Source organism: Schistocerca cancellata, unplaced genomic scaffold (genome assembly GCF_023864275.1).
Source record: "Schistocerca cancellata isolate TAMUIC-IGC-003103 unplaced genomic scaffold, iqSchCanc2.1 HiC_scaffold_904, whole genome shotgun sequence".
In the NCBI taxonomy this organism is placed as follows: Eukaryota; Metazoa; Arthropoda; class Insecta; order Orthoptera; family Acrididae; genus Schistocerca; species Schistocerca cancellata.
In genome coordinates, this window is record NW_026046914.1 from 23,367 (window position 1) to 40,784 (window position 17,418).

General features: G+C 51.8%; 15 non-coding genes across 15 annotated transcripts; all 15 read right to left on the minus strand.

Moving 5' to 3' along the window:
- Positions 1-121: 121 nt before the first annotated feature.
- On the minus strand, positions 122-194 carry Trnaa-ugc (transfer RNA alanine (anticodon UGC)). Its single transcript has one exon. It is a non-coding gene; the product is annotated as a tRNA-Ala (tRNA).
- Positions 195-2,830: 2,636 nt separating this feature from the next.
- Positions 2,831-2,903, minus strand: Trnaa-ugc (transfer RNA alanine (anticodon UGC)). The gene has a single exon. It is a non-coding gene; the product is annotated as a tRNA-Ala (tRNA).
- Positions 2,904-4,691: 1,788 nt separating this feature from the next.
- Trnaa-agc (transfer RNA alanine (anticodon AGC)) lies at positions 4,692-4,764 on the minus strand. The gene has a single exon. It is a non-coding gene; the product is annotated as a tRNA-Ala (tRNA).
- Positions 4,765-5,187: 423 nt separating this feature from the next.
- On the minus strand, positions 5,188-5,260 carry Trnaa-ugc (transfer RNA alanine (anticodon UGC)). Its single transcript has one exon. It is a non-coding gene; the product is annotated as a tRNA-Ala (tRNA).
- A 1,074-nt stretch (positions 5,261-6,334) lies between these two features.
- Positions 6,335-6,407, minus strand: Trnaa-agc (transfer RNA alanine (anticodon AGC)). The gene has a single exon. It is a non-coding gene; the product is annotated as a tRNA-Ala (tRNA).
- Positions 6,408-6,830: 423 nt separating this feature from the next.
- Trnaa-ugc (transfer RNA alanine (anticodon UGC)) lies at positions 6,831-6,903 on the minus strand. Its single transcript has one exon. It is a non-coding gene; the product is annotated as a tRNA-Ala (tRNA).
- Positions 6,904-9,045: 2,142 nt separating this feature from the next.
- Positions 9,046-9,118, minus strand: Trnaa-agc (transfer RNA alanine (anticodon AGC)). Its single transcript has one exon. It is a non-coding gene; the product is annotated as a tRNA-Ala (tRNA).
- A 423-nt stretch (positions 9,119-9,541) lies between these two features.
- Trnaa-ugc (transfer RNA alanine (anticodon UGC)) lies at positions 9,542-9,614 on the minus strand. The gene has a single exon. It is a non-coding gene; the product is annotated as a tRNA-Ala (tRNA).
- A 1,074-nt stretch (positions 9,615-10,688) lies between these two features.
- Positions 10,689-10,761, minus strand: Trnaa-agc (transfer RNA alanine (anticodon AGC)). Its single transcript has one exon. It is a non-coding gene; the product is annotated as a tRNA-Ala (tRNA).
- Positions 10,762-11,184: 423 nt separating this feature from the next.
- Positions 11,185-11,257, minus strand: Trnaa-ugc (transfer RNA alanine (anticodon UGC)). The gene has a single exon. It is a non-coding gene; the product is annotated as a tRNA-Ala (tRNA).
- Positions 11,258-13,399: 2,142 nt separating this feature from the next.
- Positions 13,400-13,472, minus strand: Trnaa-agc (transfer RNA alanine (anticodon AGC)). The gene has a single exon. It is a non-coding gene; the product is annotated as a tRNA-Ala (tRNA).
- A 423-nt stretch (positions 13,473-13,895) lies between these two features.
- Trnaa-ugc (transfer RNA alanine (anticodon UGC)) lies at positions 13,896-13,968 on the minus strand. Its single transcript has one exon. It is a non-coding gene; the product is annotated as a tRNA-Ala (tRNA).
- A 1,430-nt stretch (positions 13,969-15,398) lies between these two features.
- On the minus strand, positions 15,399-15,471 carry Trnaa-agc (transfer RNA alanine (anticodon AGC)). Its single transcript has one exon. It is a non-coding gene; the product is annotated as a tRNA-Ala (tRNA).
- Positions 15,472-15,894: 423 nt separating this feature from the next.
- On the minus strand, positions 15,895-15,967 carry Trnaa-ugc (transfer RNA alanine (anticodon UGC)). Its single transcript has one exon. It is a non-coding gene; the product is annotated as a tRNA-Ala (tRNA).
- A 1,074-nt stretch (positions 15,968-17,041) lies between these two features.
- Positions 17,042-17,114, minus strand: Trnaa-agc (transfer RNA alanine (anticodon AGC)). Its single transcript has one exon. It is a non-coding gene; the product is annotated as a tRNA-Ala (tRNA).
- Positions 17,115-17,418: the final 304 nt, after the last annotated feature.

Sequence of the window (17,418 nt, forward strand, 5' to 3'; positions counted from 1 at the left end):
TTACGTCTTGCTCTCCTTACGTCAGTATACATCATATGAGTCTGTGACGCTGGCTTTGCAACATCTTGCGTGTCTTTAGGCTCGCCGCGACCAACACTTACCATGCACTGTCCACAAAACATGGAGGCGCCGGGGCTTGAACCCGGGACCTTTCACATGCAAAGCGAACGCTCTACCAACTGAGCTACGCCCCCAAGCGCAACAGAGCTGCGCTGTTTTCCTTTCTTTGCTACTCTGAAGTGCACGGACCTGATGGTTGGTTGGTTTGTAGGGGTGAAGGGACCAGTGTACAAAGGCGTGGTCACGTTCATATACACATGAGTTCCAAGTAGTTTCGATGTTCTGGTGTTACGACTACAAATTCCGTCTGTATTTAACGTCTTAAATTGAAAGGACTGTCGACTGATGACCACAGCAGTTGAGACCCATAGTGCTCAGAGCCATTTCTCGAAAGGACAGTCACAAATTGCTCCGTTTTCACTCCTTGTCGGCAATCACACCGCGCCTCAGGTAACAAGCACATCTGAAGCCCCATTGTGCACTCGACTGTTCATGCCAACTCACTGCCTCGCACTTTACTACTGTGTACCACTCTTGTCGTCCAACTGCAAAAGACTGGGCCACAACACGTTTCCGCGTCTCCATTGCACTGCGCAAACTACGAAACGCTCCCCAAACATGGCACTCACCAATGCAGACGACTTTTCCGACTTTACACGACGCTCACGCAACGCTCACGCTAGTGACAGCCTTATTTAGAGCTTGACGTCGCGCCCAAGCGAGTGAGCACATTTCGCCTACGGCTTAGGCCGCCCACCTAGTGTGGCTGCTCGGTGTCTGCAGGCAGCGAGGGGCTGCAACCTTCCCGTGTTCGCACATCTGAAGCCCCATTGTGCACTCGACTGTTCATGCCAACTCACTGCCTCGCACTTTACTACTGTGTACCACTCTTGTCGTCCAACTGCAAAAGACTGGGCCACAACACGTTTCCGCGTCTCCATTGCACTGCGCAAACTACGAAACGCTCCCCAAACATGGCACTCACCAATGCAGACGACTTTTCCGACTTTACACGACGCTCACGCAACGCTCACGCTAGTGACAGCCTTATTTAGAGCTTGACGTCGCGCCCAAGCGAGTGAGCACATTTCGCCTACGGCTTAGGCCGCCCACCTAGTGTGGCTGCTCGGTGTCTGCAGGCAGCGAGGGGCTGCAACCTTCCCGTGTTCGCACATCTGAAGCCCCATTGTGCACTCGACTGTTCATGCCAACTCACTGCCTCGCACTTTACTACTGTGTACCACTCTTGTCGTCCAACTGCAAAAGACTGGGCCACAACACGTTTCCGCGTCTCCATTGCACTGCGCAAACTACGAAACGCTCCCCAAACATGGCACTCACCAATGCAGACGACTTTTCCGACTTTACACGACGCTCACGCAACGCTCACGCTAGTGACAGCCTTATTTAGAGCTTGACGTCGCGCCCAAGCGAGTGAGCACATTTCGCCTACGGCTTAGGCCGCCCACCTAGTGTGGCTGCTCGGTGTCTGCAGGCAGCGAGGGGCTGCAACCTTCCCGTGTTCGCACATCTGAAGCCCCATTGTGCACTCGACTGTTCATGCCAACTCACTGCCTCGCACTTTACTACTGTGTACCACTCTTGTCGTCCAACTGCAAAAGACTGGGCCACAACACGTTTCCGCGTCTCCATTGCACTGCGAAAACTACGAAACGCTCCCCAAACATGGCACTCACCAATGCAGACGACTTTTCCGACTTTACACGACGCTCACGCAACGCTCACGCTAGTGACAGCCTTATTTAGAGCTTGACGTCGCGCCCAAGCGAGTGAGCACATTTCGCCTACGGCTTAGGCCGCCCACCTAGTGTGGCTGCTCGGTGTCTGCAGGCAGCGAGGGGCTGCAACCTTCCCGTGTTCGCGCCTATGTCACCTCTGCTTGCTTGTCAGAGACAGAGTATCGCAAAACATACAACTCACTCCATGAATTGATTGCTACGGCATCTGTCATCAGCAGTCACAACTAGCAACACCAGTAGCAGCCGACTGCGCGTAAAGAATGGGAATGTGCAGTGGGATTTTTGTGAACTCGGCGCAAGGCAGAAGATCTTTCCGACATAGGTTTGAGAATCTTAAGGGAGGACTTGTACTGTTTCTAAATTCAGTGTAGCGGTGGGAGGAGGGTGCTTCTTGCGCGTAACAGTACGCTTGCCAATTGTGGCTGCTAATCGTTCGCTCGTATCTGCCTTGACACATTCGCTGGCTGTGAATTATTCACTTGCATGGCAGTGTGGACATGTTGGTGTGTTAAAAATTCTGGAGGCGCTGGGTATCGATCCCAGTACCTCTCGCATGCTAAGCGAGCGCTCTATCATCTGAGCTACGCCCCTGATGACAAATAGTGCTACATACAACCATATCAATACCACAGACCCTTGCACTCTCATTATTCCGCAGACAAACACTACTCTCAATGTGGCGCGAGGGTGTCTTTCAGGTTTTCTGCATTCTGTATCGAATCGTAGTTGGCCAAAATTAAAGTGGCACGCACAACGTCGAAAATAGCGTTCGGCCACCACTCTGAGTAAGACGACGTGTTGTCCACTCTCTAGACTTCATTGAGGTTAGGCCGTTATACCTAAGACAGATTTGCAGTCGATGACACCTCGACAACAGCCGGTCCTCACATTTACGTCTTGCTCTCCTACGTCAGTATACATCATATGAGTCTGTGACGCTGGCTTTGCAACATCTTGCGTGTCTTTAGGCTCGCCGCGACCAACACTTACCATGCACTGTCCACAAAACATGGAGGCGCCGGGGCTTGAACCCGGGACCTTTCACATGCAAAGCGAACGCTCTACCAACTGAGCTACGCCCCCAAGCGCAACAGAGCTGCGCTGTTTTCCTTTCTTTGCTACTCTGAAGTGCACGGACCTGATGGTTGGTTGGTTGTAGGGGTGAAGGGACCAGTGTACAAAGGCGTGGTCACGTTCATATACACATGAGTTCCAAGTAGTTTCGATGTTCTGGTGTTACGACTACAAATTCCGTCTGTATTTAACGTCTTAAATTGAAGGACTGTCGACTGATGACCACAGCAGTTGAGACCCATAGTGCTCAGAGCCATTTCTCGAAAGGACAGTCACAAATTGCTCCGTTTTCACTCCTTGTCGGCAATCACAACCGCGCCTCAGGTAACAAGCACATCTGAAGCCCCATTGTGCACTCGACTGTTCATGCCAACTCACTGCCTCGCACTTTACTACTGTGTACCACTCTTGTCGTCCAACTGCAAAAAGACTGGGCCACAACACGTTTCCGCGTCTCCATTGCACTGCGCAAACTACGAAACGCTCCCCAAACATGGCACTCACCAATGCAGACGACTTTTCCGACTTTACACGACGCTCACGCAACGCTCACGCTAGTGACAGCCTTATTTAGAGCTTGACGTCGCGCCCAAGCGAGTGAGCACATTTCGCCTACGGCTTAGGCCGCCCACCTAGTGTGGCTGCTCGGTGTCTGCAGGCAGCGAGGGGCTGCAACCTTCCCGTGTTCGCACATCTGAAGCCCCATTGTGCACTCGACTGTTCATGCCAACTCACTGCCTCGCACTTTACTACTGTGTACCACTCTTGTCGTCCAACTGCAAAAGACTGGGCCACAACACGTTTCCGCGTCTCCATTGCACTGCGCAAACTACGAAACGCTCCCCAAACATGGCACTCACCAATGCAGACGACTTTTCCGACTTTACACGACGCTCACGCAACGCTCACGCTAGTGACAGCCTTATTTAGAGCTTGACGTCGCGCCCAAGCGAGTGAGCACATTTCGCCTACGGCTTAGGCCGCCCACCTAGTGTGGCTGCTCGGTGTCCTGCAGGCAGCGAGGGGCTGCAACCTTCCCGTGTTCGCACATCTGAAGCCCCATTGTGCACTCGACTGTTCATGCCAACTCACCTGCCTCGCACTTTACTACTGTGTACCACTCTTGTCGTCCAACTGCAAAAGGACTGGGCCACAACACGTTTCCGCGTCTCCATTGCACTGCGCAAACTACGAAACGCTCCCCAAACATGGCACTCACCAATGCAGACGACTTTCCGACTTTACACGACGCTCACGCAACGCTCACGCTAGTGACAGCCTTATTTAGAGCTTGACGTCGCGCCCAAGCGAGTGAGCACATTTCGCCTACGGCTTAGGCCGCCCAACTAGTGTGGCTGCTCGGTGTCTGCAGGCAGCGAGGGGCTGCAACCTTCCCGTGTTCGCGCCTATGTCACCTCTGCTTGCTTGTCAGAGACAGAGTATCGCAAAACATACAACTCACTCCATGAATTGATTGCTACGGCATCTGTCATCAGCAGTCACAACTAGCAACACCAGTAGCAGCCGACTGCACGTAAAGAATGGGAATGTGCAGTGGGATTTTTGTGAACTCGGCGCAAGGCAGATCTTTCCGACATAGGTTTGAGAATCTTAAGGGAGGACTTGTACTGTTTCTAAATTCAGTGTAGCGGTGGGAGGAGGGTGCTTCTTGCGCGTAACAGTACGCTTGCCAATTGTGGCTGCTAATCGTTCGCTCGTATCTGCCTTGACACATTCGCTGGCTGTGAATTATTCCACTTGCATGGCAGTGTGGACATGTTGGTGTGTTAAAAATTCTGGAGGCGCTGGGTATCGATCCCAGTACCTCTCGCATGCTAAGCGAGCGCTCTACCATCTGAGCTACGCCCCCTGATGACAAATAGTGCTACATACAACCATATCAATACCACAGACCCTTGCACTCTCATTATTCCGCAGACAAACACTACTCTCAATGTGGCCGCGAGGGTGTCTTTCAGGTTTTCTGCATTCTGTATCGAATCGTAGTTGGCCAAAATTAAAGTGGCACGCACAACGTCGAAAATAGCGTTCGGCCACCACTCTGAGTAAGACGGACGTGTTGTCCACTCTCTAGACTTCATTGAGGTTAGGCCGTTATACCTAAGACAGATTTGCAGTCGATGACACCTCGACAACAGCCGGTCCTCACATTTACGTCTAGCGCTCCTTACGTCAGTATACATCATATGAGTCTGTGACGCTGGCTTTGCAACATCTTGCGTGTCTTTAGGCTCGCCGCGACCAACACTTACCATGCACTGTCCACAAAACATGGAGGCGCCGGGGCTTGAACCCGGGACCTTTCACATGCAAAGCGAACGCTCTACCAACTGAGCTACGCCCCCAAGCGCAACAGAGCTGCGCTGTTTTCCTTTCTTTGCTACTCTGAAGTGCACGGACCTGATGGTTGGTTGGTTTGTAGGGGTGAAGGGACCAGTGTACAAAGGCGTGGTCACGTTCATATACACATGAGTTCCAAGTAGTTTCGATGTTCTGGTGTTACGACTACAAATTCCGTCTGTATTTAACGTCTTAAATTGAAAGGACTGTCGACTGATGACCACAGCAGTTGAGACCCATAGTGCTCAGAGCCATTTCTCGAAAGGACAGTCACAAATTGCTCCGTTTTCACTCCTTGTCGGCAATCACACCGCGCCTCAGGTAACAAGCACATCTGAAGCCCCATTGTGCACTCGACTGTTCATGCCAACTCACTGCCTCGCACTTTACTACTGTGTACCACTCTTGTCGTCCAACTGCAAAAGACTGGGCCACAACACGTTTCCGCGTCTCCATTGCACTGCGCAAACTACGAAACGCTCCCCAAACATGGCACTCACCAATGCAGACGACTTTTCCGACTTTACACGACGCTCACGCAACGCTCACGCTAGTGACAGCCTTATTTAGAGCTTGACGTCGCGCCCAAGCGAGTGAGCACATTTCGCCTACGGCTTAGGCCGCCCACCTAGTGTGGCTGCTCGGTGTCTGCAGGCAGCGAGGGGCTGCAACCTTCCCGTGTTCGCGCCTATGTCACCTCTGCTTGCTTGTCAGAGACAGAGTATCGCAAAACATACAACTCACTCCATGAATTGATTGCTACGGCATCTGTCATCAGCAGTCACAACTAGCAACACCAGTAGCAGCCGACTGCGCGTAAAGAATGGGAATGTGCAGTGGGATTTTTGTGAACTCGGCGCAAGGCAGATCTTTCCGACATAGGTTTGAGAATCTTAAGGGAGGACTTGTACTGTTTCTAAATTCAGTGTAGCGGTGGGAGGAGGGTGCTTCTTGCGCGTAACAGTACGCTTGCCAATTGTGGCTGCTAATCGTTCGCTCGTATCTGCCTTGACACATTCGCTGGCTGTGAATTATTCCACTTGCATGGCAGTGTGGACATGTTGGTGTGTTAAAAATTCTGGAGGCGCTGGGTATCGATCCCAGTACCTCTCGCATGCTAAGCGAGCGCTCTATCATCTGAGCTACGCCCCCTGATGACAAATAGTGCTACATACAACCATATCAATACCACAGACCCTTGCACTCTCATTATTCCGCAGACAAACACTACTCTCAATGTGGCCGCGAGGGTGTCTTTCAGGTTTTCTGCATTCTGTATCGAATCGTAGTTGGCCAAAATTAAAGTGGCACGCACAACGTCGAAAATAGCGTTCGGCCACCACTCTGAGTAAGACGGACGTGTTGTCCACTCTCTAGACTTCATTGAGGTTAGGCCGTTATACCTAAGACAGATTTGCAGTCGATGACACCTCGACAACAGCCGGTCCTCACATTTACGTCTTGCTCTCCTTACGTCAGTATACATCATATGAGTCTGTGACGCTGGCTTTGCAACATCTTGCGTGTCTTTAGGCTCGCCGCGACCAACACTTACCATGCACTGTCCACAAAACATGGAGGCGCCGGGGCTTGAACCCGGGACCTTTCACATGCAAAGCGAACGCTCTACCAACTGAGCTACGCCCCCAAGCGCAACAGAGCTGCGCTGTTTTCCTTTCTTTGCTACTCTGAAGTGCACGGACCTGATGGTTGGTTGGTTTGTAGGGGTGAAGGGACCAGTGTACAAAGGCGTGGTCACGTTCATATACACATGAGTTCCAAGTAGTTTCGATGTTCTGGTGTTACGACTACAAATTCCGTCTGTATTTAACGTCTTAAATTGAAAGGACTGTCGACTGATGACCACAGCAGTTGAGACCCATAGTGCTCAGAGCCATTTCTCGAAAGGACAGTCACAAATTGCTCCGTTTTCACTCCTTGTCGGCAATCACACCGCGCCTCAGGTAACAAGCACATCTGAAGCCCCATTGTGCACTCGACTGTTCATGCCAACTCACTGCCTCGCACTTTACTACTGTGTACCACTCTTGTCGTCCAACTGCAAAAGACTGGGCCACAACACGTTTCCGCGTCTCCATTGCACTGCGCAAACTACGAAACGCTCCCCAAACATGGCACTCACCAATGCAGACGACTTTTCCGACTTTACACGACGCTCACGCAACGCTCACGCTAGTGACAGCCTTATTTAGAGCTTGACGTCGCGCCCAAGCGAGTGAGCACATTTCGCCTACGGCTTAGGCCGCCCACCTAGTGTGGCTGCTCGGTGTCTGCAGGCAGCGAGGGGCTGCAACCTTCCCGTGTTCGCACATCTGAAGCCCCATTGTGCACTCGACTGTTCATGCCAACTCACTGCCTCGCACTTTACTACTGTGTACCACTCTTGTCGTCCAACTGCAAAAGACTGGGCCACAACACGTTTCCGCGTCTCCATTGCACTGCGCAAACTACGAAACGCTCCCCAAACATGGCACTCACCAATGCAGACGACTTTTCCGACTTTACACGACGCTCACGCAACGCTCACGCTAGTGACAGCCTTATTTAGAGCTTGACGTCGCGCCCAAGCGAGTGAGCACATTTCGCCTACGGCTTAGGCCGCCCACCTAGTGTGGCTGCTCGGTGTCTGCAGGCAGCGAGGGGCTGCAACCTTCCCGTGTTCGCACATCTGAAGCCCCATTGTGCACTCGACTGTTCATGCCAACTCACTGCCTCGCACTTTACTACTGTGTACCACTCTTGTCGTCCAACTGCAAAAGACTGGGCCACAACACGTTTCCGCGTCTCCATTGCACTGCGCAAACTACGAAACGCTCCCCAAACATGGCACTCACCAATGCAGACGACTTTTCCGACTTTACACGACGCTCACGCAACGCTCACGCTAGTGACAGCCTTATTTAGAGCTTGACGTCGCGCCCAAGCGAGTGAGCACATTTCGCCTACGGCTTAGGCCGCCCACCTAGTGTGGCTGCTCGGTGTCTGCAGGCAGCGAGGGGCTGCAACCTTCCCGTGTTCGCACATCTGAAGCCCCATTGTGCACTCGACTGTTCATGCCAACTCACTGCCTCGCACTTTACTACTGTGTACCACTCTTGTCGTCCAACTGCAAAAGACTGGGCCACAACACGTTTCCGCGTCTCCATTGCACTGCGCAAACTACGAAACGCTCCCCAAACATGGCACTCACCAATGCAGACGACTTTTCCGACTTTACACGACGCTCACGCAACGCTCACGCTAGTGACAGCCTTATTTAGAGCTTGACGTCGCGCCCAAGCGAGTGAGCACATTTCGCCTACGGCTTAGGCCGCCCAACTAGTGTGGCTGCTCGGTGTCTGCAGGCAGCGAGGGGCTGCAACCTTCCCGTGTTCGCGCCTATGTCACCTCTGCTTGCTTGTCAGAGACAGAGTATCGCAAAACATACAACTCACTCCATGAATTGATTGCTACGGCATCTGTCATCAGCAGTCACAACTAGCAACACCAGTAGCAGCCGACTGCACGTAAAGAATGGGAATGTGCAGTGGGATTTTTGTGAACTCGGCGCAAGGCAGATCTTTCCGACATAGGTTTGAGAATCTTAAGGGAGGACTTGTACTGTTTCTAAATTCAGTGTAGCGGTGGGAGGAGGGTGCTTCTTGCGCGTAACAGTACGCTTGCCAATTGTGGCTGCTAATCGTTCGCTCGTATCTGCCTTGACACATTCGCTGGCTGTGAATTATTCCACTTGCATGGCAGTGTGGACATGTTGGTGTGTTAAAAATTCTGGAGGCGCTGGGTATCGATCCCAGTACCTCTCGCATGCTAAGCGAGCGCTCTACCATCTGAGCTACGCCCCCTGATGACAAATAGTGCTACATACAACCATATCAATACCACAGACCCTTGCACTCTCATTATTCCGCAGACAAACACTACTCTCAATGTGGCCGCGAGGGTGTCTTTCAGGTTTTCTGCATTCTGTATCGAATCGTAGTTGGCCAAAATTAAAGTGGCACGCACAACGTCGAAAATAGCGTTCGGCCACCACTCTGAGTAAGACGGACGTGTTGTCCACTCTCTAGACTTCATTGAGGTTAGGCCGTTATACCTAAGACAGATTTGCAGTCGATGACACCTCGACAACAGCCGGTCCTCACATTTACGTCTAGCGCTCCTTACGTCAGTATACATCATATGAGTCTGTGACGCTGGCTTTGCAACATCTTGCGTGTCTTTAGGCTCGCCGCGACCAACACTTACCATGCACTGTCCACAAAACATGGAGGCGCCGGGGCTTGAACCCGGGACCTTTCACATGCAAAGCGAACGCTCTACCAACTGAGCTACGCCCCCAAGCGCAACAGAGCTGCGCTGTTTTCCTTTCTTTGCTACTCTGAAGTGCACGGACCTGATGGTTGGTTGGTTTGTAGGGGTGAAGGGACCAGTGTACAAAGGCGTGGTCACGTTCATATACACATGAGTTCCAAGTAGTTTCGATGTTCTGGTGTTACGACTACAAATTCCGTCTGTATTTAACGTCTTAAATTGAAAGGACTGTCGACTGATGACCACAGCAGTTGAGACCCATAGTGCTCAGAGCCATTTCTCGAAAGGACAGTCACAAATTGCTCCGTTTTCACTCCTTGTCGGCAATCACACCGCGCCTCAGGTAACAAGCACATCTGAAGCCCCATTGTGCACTCGACTGTTCATGCCAACTCACTGCCTCGCACTTTACTACTGTGTACCACTCTTGTCGTCCAACTGCAAAAGACTGGGCCACAACACGTTTCCGCGTCTCCATTGCACTGCGCAAACTACGAAACGCTCCCCAAACATGGCACTCACCAATGCAGACGACTTTTCCGACTTTACACGACGCTCACGCAACGCTCACGCTAGTGACAGCCTTATTTAGAGCTTGACGTCGCGCCCAAGCGAGTGAGCACATTTCGCCTACGGCTTAGGCCGCCCACCTAGTGTGGCTGCTCGGTGTCTGCAGGCAGCGAGGGGCTGCAACCTTCCCGTGTTCGCGCCTATGTCACCTCTGCTTGCTTGTCAGAGACAGAGTATCGCAAAACATACAACTCACTCCATGAATTGATTGCTACGGCATCTGTCATCAGCAGTCACAACTAGCAACACCAGTAGCAGCCGACTGCGCGTAAAGAATGGGAATGTGCAGTGGGATTTTTGTGAACTCGGCGCAAGGCAGATCTTTCCGACATAGGTTTGAGAATCTTAAGGGAGGACTTGTACTGTTTCTAAATTCAGTGTAGCGGTGGGAGGAGGGTGCTTCTTGCGCGTAACAGTACGCTTGCCAATTGTGGCTGCTAATCGTTCGCTCGTATCTGCCTTGACACATTCGCTGGCTGTGAATTATTCCACTTGCATGGCAGTGTGGACATGTTGGTGTGTTAAAAATTCTGGAGGCGCTGGGTATCGATCCCAGTACCTCTCGCATGCTAAGCGAGCGCTCTATCATCTGAGCTACGCCCCCTGATGACAAATAGTGCTACATACAACCATATCAATACCACAGACCCTTGCACTCTCATTATTCCGCAGACAAACACTACTCTCAATGTGGCCGCGAGGGTGTCTTTCAGGTTTTCTGCATTCTGTATCGAATCGTAGTTGGCCAAAATTAAAGTGGCACGCACAACGTCGAAAATAGCGTTCGGCCACCACTCTGAGTAAGACGGACGTGTTGTCCACTCTCTAGACTTCATTGAGGTTAGGCCGTTATACCTAAGACAGATTTGCAGTCGATGACACCTCGACAACAGCCGGTCCTCACATTTACGTCTTGCTCTCCTTACGTCAGTATACATCATATGAGTCTGTGACGCTGGCTTTGCAACATCTTGCGTGTCTTTAGGCTCGCCGCGACCAACACTTACCATGCACTGTCCACAAAACATGGAGGCGCCGGGGCTTGAACCCGGGACCTTTCACATGCAAAGCGAACGCTCTACCAACTGAGCTACGCCCCCAAGCGCAACAGAGCTGCGCTGTTTTCCTTTCTTTGCTACTCTGAAGTGCACGGACCTGATGGTTGGTTGGTTTGTAGGGGTGAAGGGACCAGTGTACAAAGGCGTGGTCACGTTCATATACACATGAGTTCCAAGTAGTTTCGATGTTCTGGTGTTACGACTACAAATTCCGTCTGTATTTAACGTCTTAAATTGAAAGGACTGTCGACTGATGACCACAGCAGTTGAGACCCATAGTGCTCAGAGCCATTTCTCGAAAGGACAGTCACAAATTGCTCCGTTTTCACTCCTTGTCGGCAATCACACCGCGCCTCAGGTAACAAGCACATCTGAAGCCCCATTGTGCACTCGACTGTTCATGCCAACTCACTGCCTCGCACTTTACTACTGTGTACCACTCTTGTCGTCCAACTGCAAAAGACTGGGCCACAACACGTTTCCGCGTCTCCATTGCACTGCGCAAACTACGAAACGCTCCCCAAACATGGCACTCACCAATGCAGACGACTTTTCCGACTTTACACGACGCTCACGCAACGCTCACGCTAGTGACAGCCTTATTTAGAGCTTGACGTCGCGCCCAAGCGAGTGAGCACATTTCGCCTACGGCTTAGGCCGCCCACCTAGTGTGGCTGCTCGGTGTCTGCAGGCAGCGAGGGGCTGCAACCTTCCCGTGTTCGCACATCTGAAGCCCCATTGTGCACTCGACTGTTCATGCCAACTCACTGCCTCGCACTTTACTACTGTGTACCACTCTTGTCGTCCAACTGCAAAAGACTGGGCCACAACACGTTTCCGCGTCTCCATTGCACTGCGCAAACTACGAAACGCTCCCCAAACATGGCACTCACCAATGCAGACGACTTTTCCGACTTTACACGACGCTCACGCAACGCTCACGCTAGTGACAGCCTTATTTAGAGCTTGACGTCGCGCCCAAGCGAGTGAGCACATTTCGCCTACGGCTTAGGCCGCCCACCTAGTGTGGCTGCTCGGTGTCTGCAGGCAGCGAGGGGCTGCAACCTTCCCGTGTTCGCACATCTGAAGCCCCATTGTGCACTCGACTGTTCATGCCAACTCACTGCCTCGCACTTTACTACTGTGTACCACTCTTGTCGTCCAACTGCAAAAGACTGGGCCACAACACGTTTCCGCGTCTCCATTGCACTGCGCAAACTACGAAACGCTCCCCAAACATGGCACTCACCAATGCAGACGACTTTTCCGACTTTACACGACGCTCACGCAACGCTCACGCTAGTGACAGCCTTATTTAGAGCTTGACGTCGCGCCCAAGCGAGTGAGCACATTTCGCCTACGGCTTAGGCCGCCCACCTAGTGTGGCTGCTCGGTGTCTGCAGGCAGCGAGGGGCTGCAACCTTCCCGTGTTCGCACATCTGAAGCCCCATTGTGCACTCGACTGTTCATGCCAACTCACTGCCTCGCACTTTACTACTGTGTACCACTCTTGTCGTCCAACTGCAAAAGACTGGGCCACAACACGTTTCCGCGTCTCCATTGCACTGCGCAAACTACGAAACGCTCCCCAAACATGGCACTCACCAATGCAGACGACTTTTCCGACTTTACACGACGCTCACGCAACGCTCACGCTAGTGACAGCCTTATTTAGAGCTTGACGTCGCGCCCAAGCGAGTGAGCACATTTCGCCTACGGCTTAGGCCGCCCAACTAGTGTGGCTGCTCGGTGTCTGCAGGCAGCGAGGGGCTGCAACCTTCCCGTGTTCGCGCCTATGTCACCTCTGCTTGCTTGTCAGAGACAGAGTATCGCAAAACATACAACTCACTCCATGAATTGATTGCTACGGCATCTGTCATCAGCAGTCACAACTAGCAACACCAGTAGCAGCCGACTGCACGTAAAGAATGGGAATGTGCAGTGGGATTTTTGTGAACTCGGCGCAAGGCAGATCTTTCCGACATAGGTTTGAGAATCTTAAGGGAGGACTTGTACTGTTTCTAAATTCAGTGTAGCGGTGGGAGGAGGGTGCTTCTTGCGCGTAACAGTACGCTTGCCAATTGTGGCTGCTAATCGTTCGCTCGTATCTGCCTTGACACATTCGCTGGCTGTGAATTATTCCACTTGCATGGCAGTGTGGACATGTTGGTGTGTTAAAAATTCTGGAGGCGCTGGGTATCGATCCCAGTACCTCTCGCATGCTAAGCGAGCGCTCTACCATCTGAGCTACGCCCCCTGATGACAAATAGTGCTACATACAACCATATCAATACCACAGACCCTTGCACTCTCATTATTCCGCAGACAAACACTACTCTCAATGTGGCCGCGAGGGTGTCTTTCAGGTTTTCTGCATTCTGTATCGAATCGTAGTTGGCCAAAATTAAAGTGGCACGCACAACGTCGAAAATAGCGTTCGGCCACCACTCTGAGTAAGACGGACGTGTTGTCCACTCTCTAGACTTCATTGAGGTTAGGCCGTTATACCTAAGACAGATTTGCAGTCGATGACACCTCGACAACAGCCGGTCCTCACATTTACGTCTAGCGCTCCTTACGTCAGTATACATCATATGAGTCTGTGACGCTGGCTTTGCAACATCTTGCGTGTCTTTAGGCTCGCCGCGACCAACACTTACCATGCACTGTCCACAAAACATGGAGGCGCCGGGGCTTGAACCCGGGACCTTTCACATGCAAAGCGAACGCTCTACCAACTGAGCTACGCCCCCAAGCGCAACAGAGCTGCGCTGTTTTCCTTTCTTTGCTACTCTGAAGTGCACGGACCTGATGGTTGGTTGGTTTGTAGGGGTGAAGGGACCAGTGTACAAAGGCGTGGTCACGTTCATATACACATGAGTTCCAAGTAGTTTCGATGTTCTGGTGTTACGACTACAAATTCCGTCTGTATTTAACGTCTTAAATTGAAAGGACTGTCGACTGATGACCACAGCAGTTGAGACCCATAGTGCTCAGAGCCATTTCTCGAAAGGACAGTCACAAATTGCTCCGTTTTCACTCCTTGTCGGCAATCACACCGCGCCTCAGGTAACAAGCACATCTGAAGCCCCATTGTGCACTCGACTGTTCATGCCAACTCACTGCCTCGCACTTTACTACTGTGTACCACTCTTGTCGTCCAACTGCAAAAGACTGGGCCACAACACGTTTCCGCGTCTCCATTGCACTGCGCAAACTACGAAACGCTCCCCAAACATGGCACTCACCAATGCAGACGACTTTTCCGACTTTACACGACGCTCACGCAACGCTCACGCTAGTGACAGCCTTATTTAGAGCTTGACGTCGCGCCCAAGCGAGTGAGCACATTTCGCCTACGGCTTAGGCCGCCCACCTAGTGTGGCTGCTCGGTGTCTGCAGGCAGCGAGGGGCTGCAACCTTCCCGTGTTCGCACATCTGAAGCCCCATTGTGCACTCGACTGTTCATGCCAACTCACTGCCTCGCACTTTACTACTGTGTACCACTCTTGTCGTCCAACTGCAAAAGACTGGGCCACAACACGTTTCCGCGTCTCCATTGCACTGCGCAAACTACGAAACGCTCCCCAAACATGGCACTCACCAATGCAGACGACTTTTCCGACTTTACACGACGCTCACGCAACGCTCACGCTAGTGACAGCCTTATTTAGAGCTTGACGTCGCGCCCAAGCGAGTGAGCACATTTCGCCTACGGCTTAGGCCGCCCAACTAGTGTGGCTGCTCGGTGTCTGCAGGCAGCGAGGGGCTGCAACCTTCCCGTGTTCGCGCCTATGTCACCTCTGCTTGCTTGTCAGAGACAGAGTATCGCAAAACATACAACTCACTCCATGAATTGATTGCTACGGCATCTGTCATCAGCAGTCACAACTAGCAACACCAGTAGCAGCCGACTGCACGTAAAGAATGGGAATGTGCAGTGGGATTTTTGTGAACTCGGCGCAAGGCAGATCTTTCCGACATAGGTTTGAGAATCTTAAGGGAGGACTTGTACTGTTTCTAAATTCAGTGTAGCGGTGGGAGGAGGGTGCTTCTTGCGCGTAACAGTACGCTTGCCAATTGTGGCTGCTAATCGTTCGCTCGTATCTGCCTTGACACATTCGCTGGCTGTGAATTTTTCCACTTGCATGGCAGTGTGGACATGTTGGTGTGTTAAAAATTCTGGAGGCGCTGGGTATCGATCCCAGTACCTCTCGCATGCTAAGCGAGCGCTCTACCATCTGAGCTACGCCCCCTGATGACAAATAGTGCTACATACAACCATATCAATACCACAGACCCTTGCACTCTCATTATTCCGCAGACAAACACTACTCTCAATGTGGCCGCGAGGGTGTCTTTCAGGTTTTCTGCATTCTGTATCGAATCGTAGTTGGCCAAAATTAAAGTGGCACGCACAACGTCGAAAATAGCGTTCGGCCACCACTCTGAGTAAGACGGACGTGTTGTCCACTCTCTAGACTTCATTGAGGTTAGGCCGTTATACCTAAGACAGATTTGCAGTCGATGACACCTCGACAACAGCCGGTCCTCACATTTACGTCTAGCGCTCCTTACGTCAGTATACATCATATGAGTCTGTGACGCTGGCTTTGCAACATCTTGCGTGTCTTTAGGCTCGCCGCGACCAACACTTACCATGCACTGTCCACAAAACATGGAGGCGCCGGGGCTTGAACCCGGGACCTTTCACATGCAAAGCGAACGCTCTACCATCTGAGCTACGCCCCCAAGCGCAACAGAGCTGCGCTGTTTTCCTTTCTTTGCTACTCTGAAGTGCACGGACCTGATGGTTGGTTGGTTTGTAGGGGTGAAGGGACCAGTGTACAAAGGCGTGGTCACGTTCATATACACATGAGTTCCAAGTAGTTTCGATGTTCTGGTGTTACGACTACAAATTCCGTCTGTATTTAACGTCTTAAATTGAAAGGACTGTCGACTGATGACCACAGCAGTTGAGACCCATAGTGCTCAGAGCCATTTCTCGAAAGGACAGTCACAAATTGCTCCGTTTTCACTCCTTGTCGGCAATCACACCGCGCCTCAGGTAACAAGCACATCTGAAGCCCCATTGTGCACTCGACTGTTCATGCCAACTCACTGCCTCGCACTTTACTACTGTGTACCACTCTTGTCGTCCAACTGCAAAAGACTGGGCCACAACACGTTTCCGCGTCTCCATTGCACTGCGCAAACTACGAAACGCTCCCCAAACATGGCACTCACCAATGCAGACGACTTTTCCGACTTTACACGACGCTCACGCAACGCTCACGCTAGTGACAGCCTTATTTAGAGCTTGACGTCGCGCCCAAGCGAGTGAGCACATTTCGCCTACGGCTTAGGCCGCCCAACTAGTGTGGCTGCTCGGTGTCTGCAGGCAGCGAGGGGCTGCAACCTTCCCGTGTTCGCGCCTATGTCACCTCTGCTTGCTTGTCAGAGACAGAGTATCGCAAAACATACAACTCACTCCATGAATTGATTGCTACGGCATCTGTCATCAGCAGTCACAACTAGCAACACCAGTAGCAGCCGACTGCACGTAAAGAATGGGAATGTGCAGTGGGATTTTTGTGAACTCGGCGCAAGGCAGATCTTTCCGACATAGGTTTGAGAATCTTAAGGGAGGACTTGTACTGTTTCTAAATTCAGTGTAGCGGTGGGAGGAGGGTGCTTCTTGCGCGTAACAGTACGCTTGCCAATTGTGGCTGCTAATCGTTCGCTCGTATCTGCCTTGACACATTCGCTGGCTGTGAATTATTCCACTTGCATGGCAGTGTGGACATGTTGGTGTGTTAAAAATTCTGGAGGCGCTGGGTATCGATCCCAGTACCTCTCGCATGCTAAGCGAGCGCTCTACCATCTGAGCTACGCCCCCTGATGACAAATAGTGCTACATACAACCATATCAATACCACAGACCCTTGCACTCTCATTATTCCGCAGACAAACACTACTCTCAATGTGGCCGCGAGGGTGTCTTTCAGGTTTTCTGCATTCTGTATCGAATCGTAGTTGGCCAAAATTAAAGTGGCACGCACAACGTCGAAAATAGCGTTCGGCCACCACTCTGAGTAAGACGGACGTGTTGTCCACTCTCTAGACTTCATTGAGGTTAGGCCGTTATACCTAAGACAGATTTGCAGTCGATGACACCTCGACAACAGCCGGTCCTCACATTT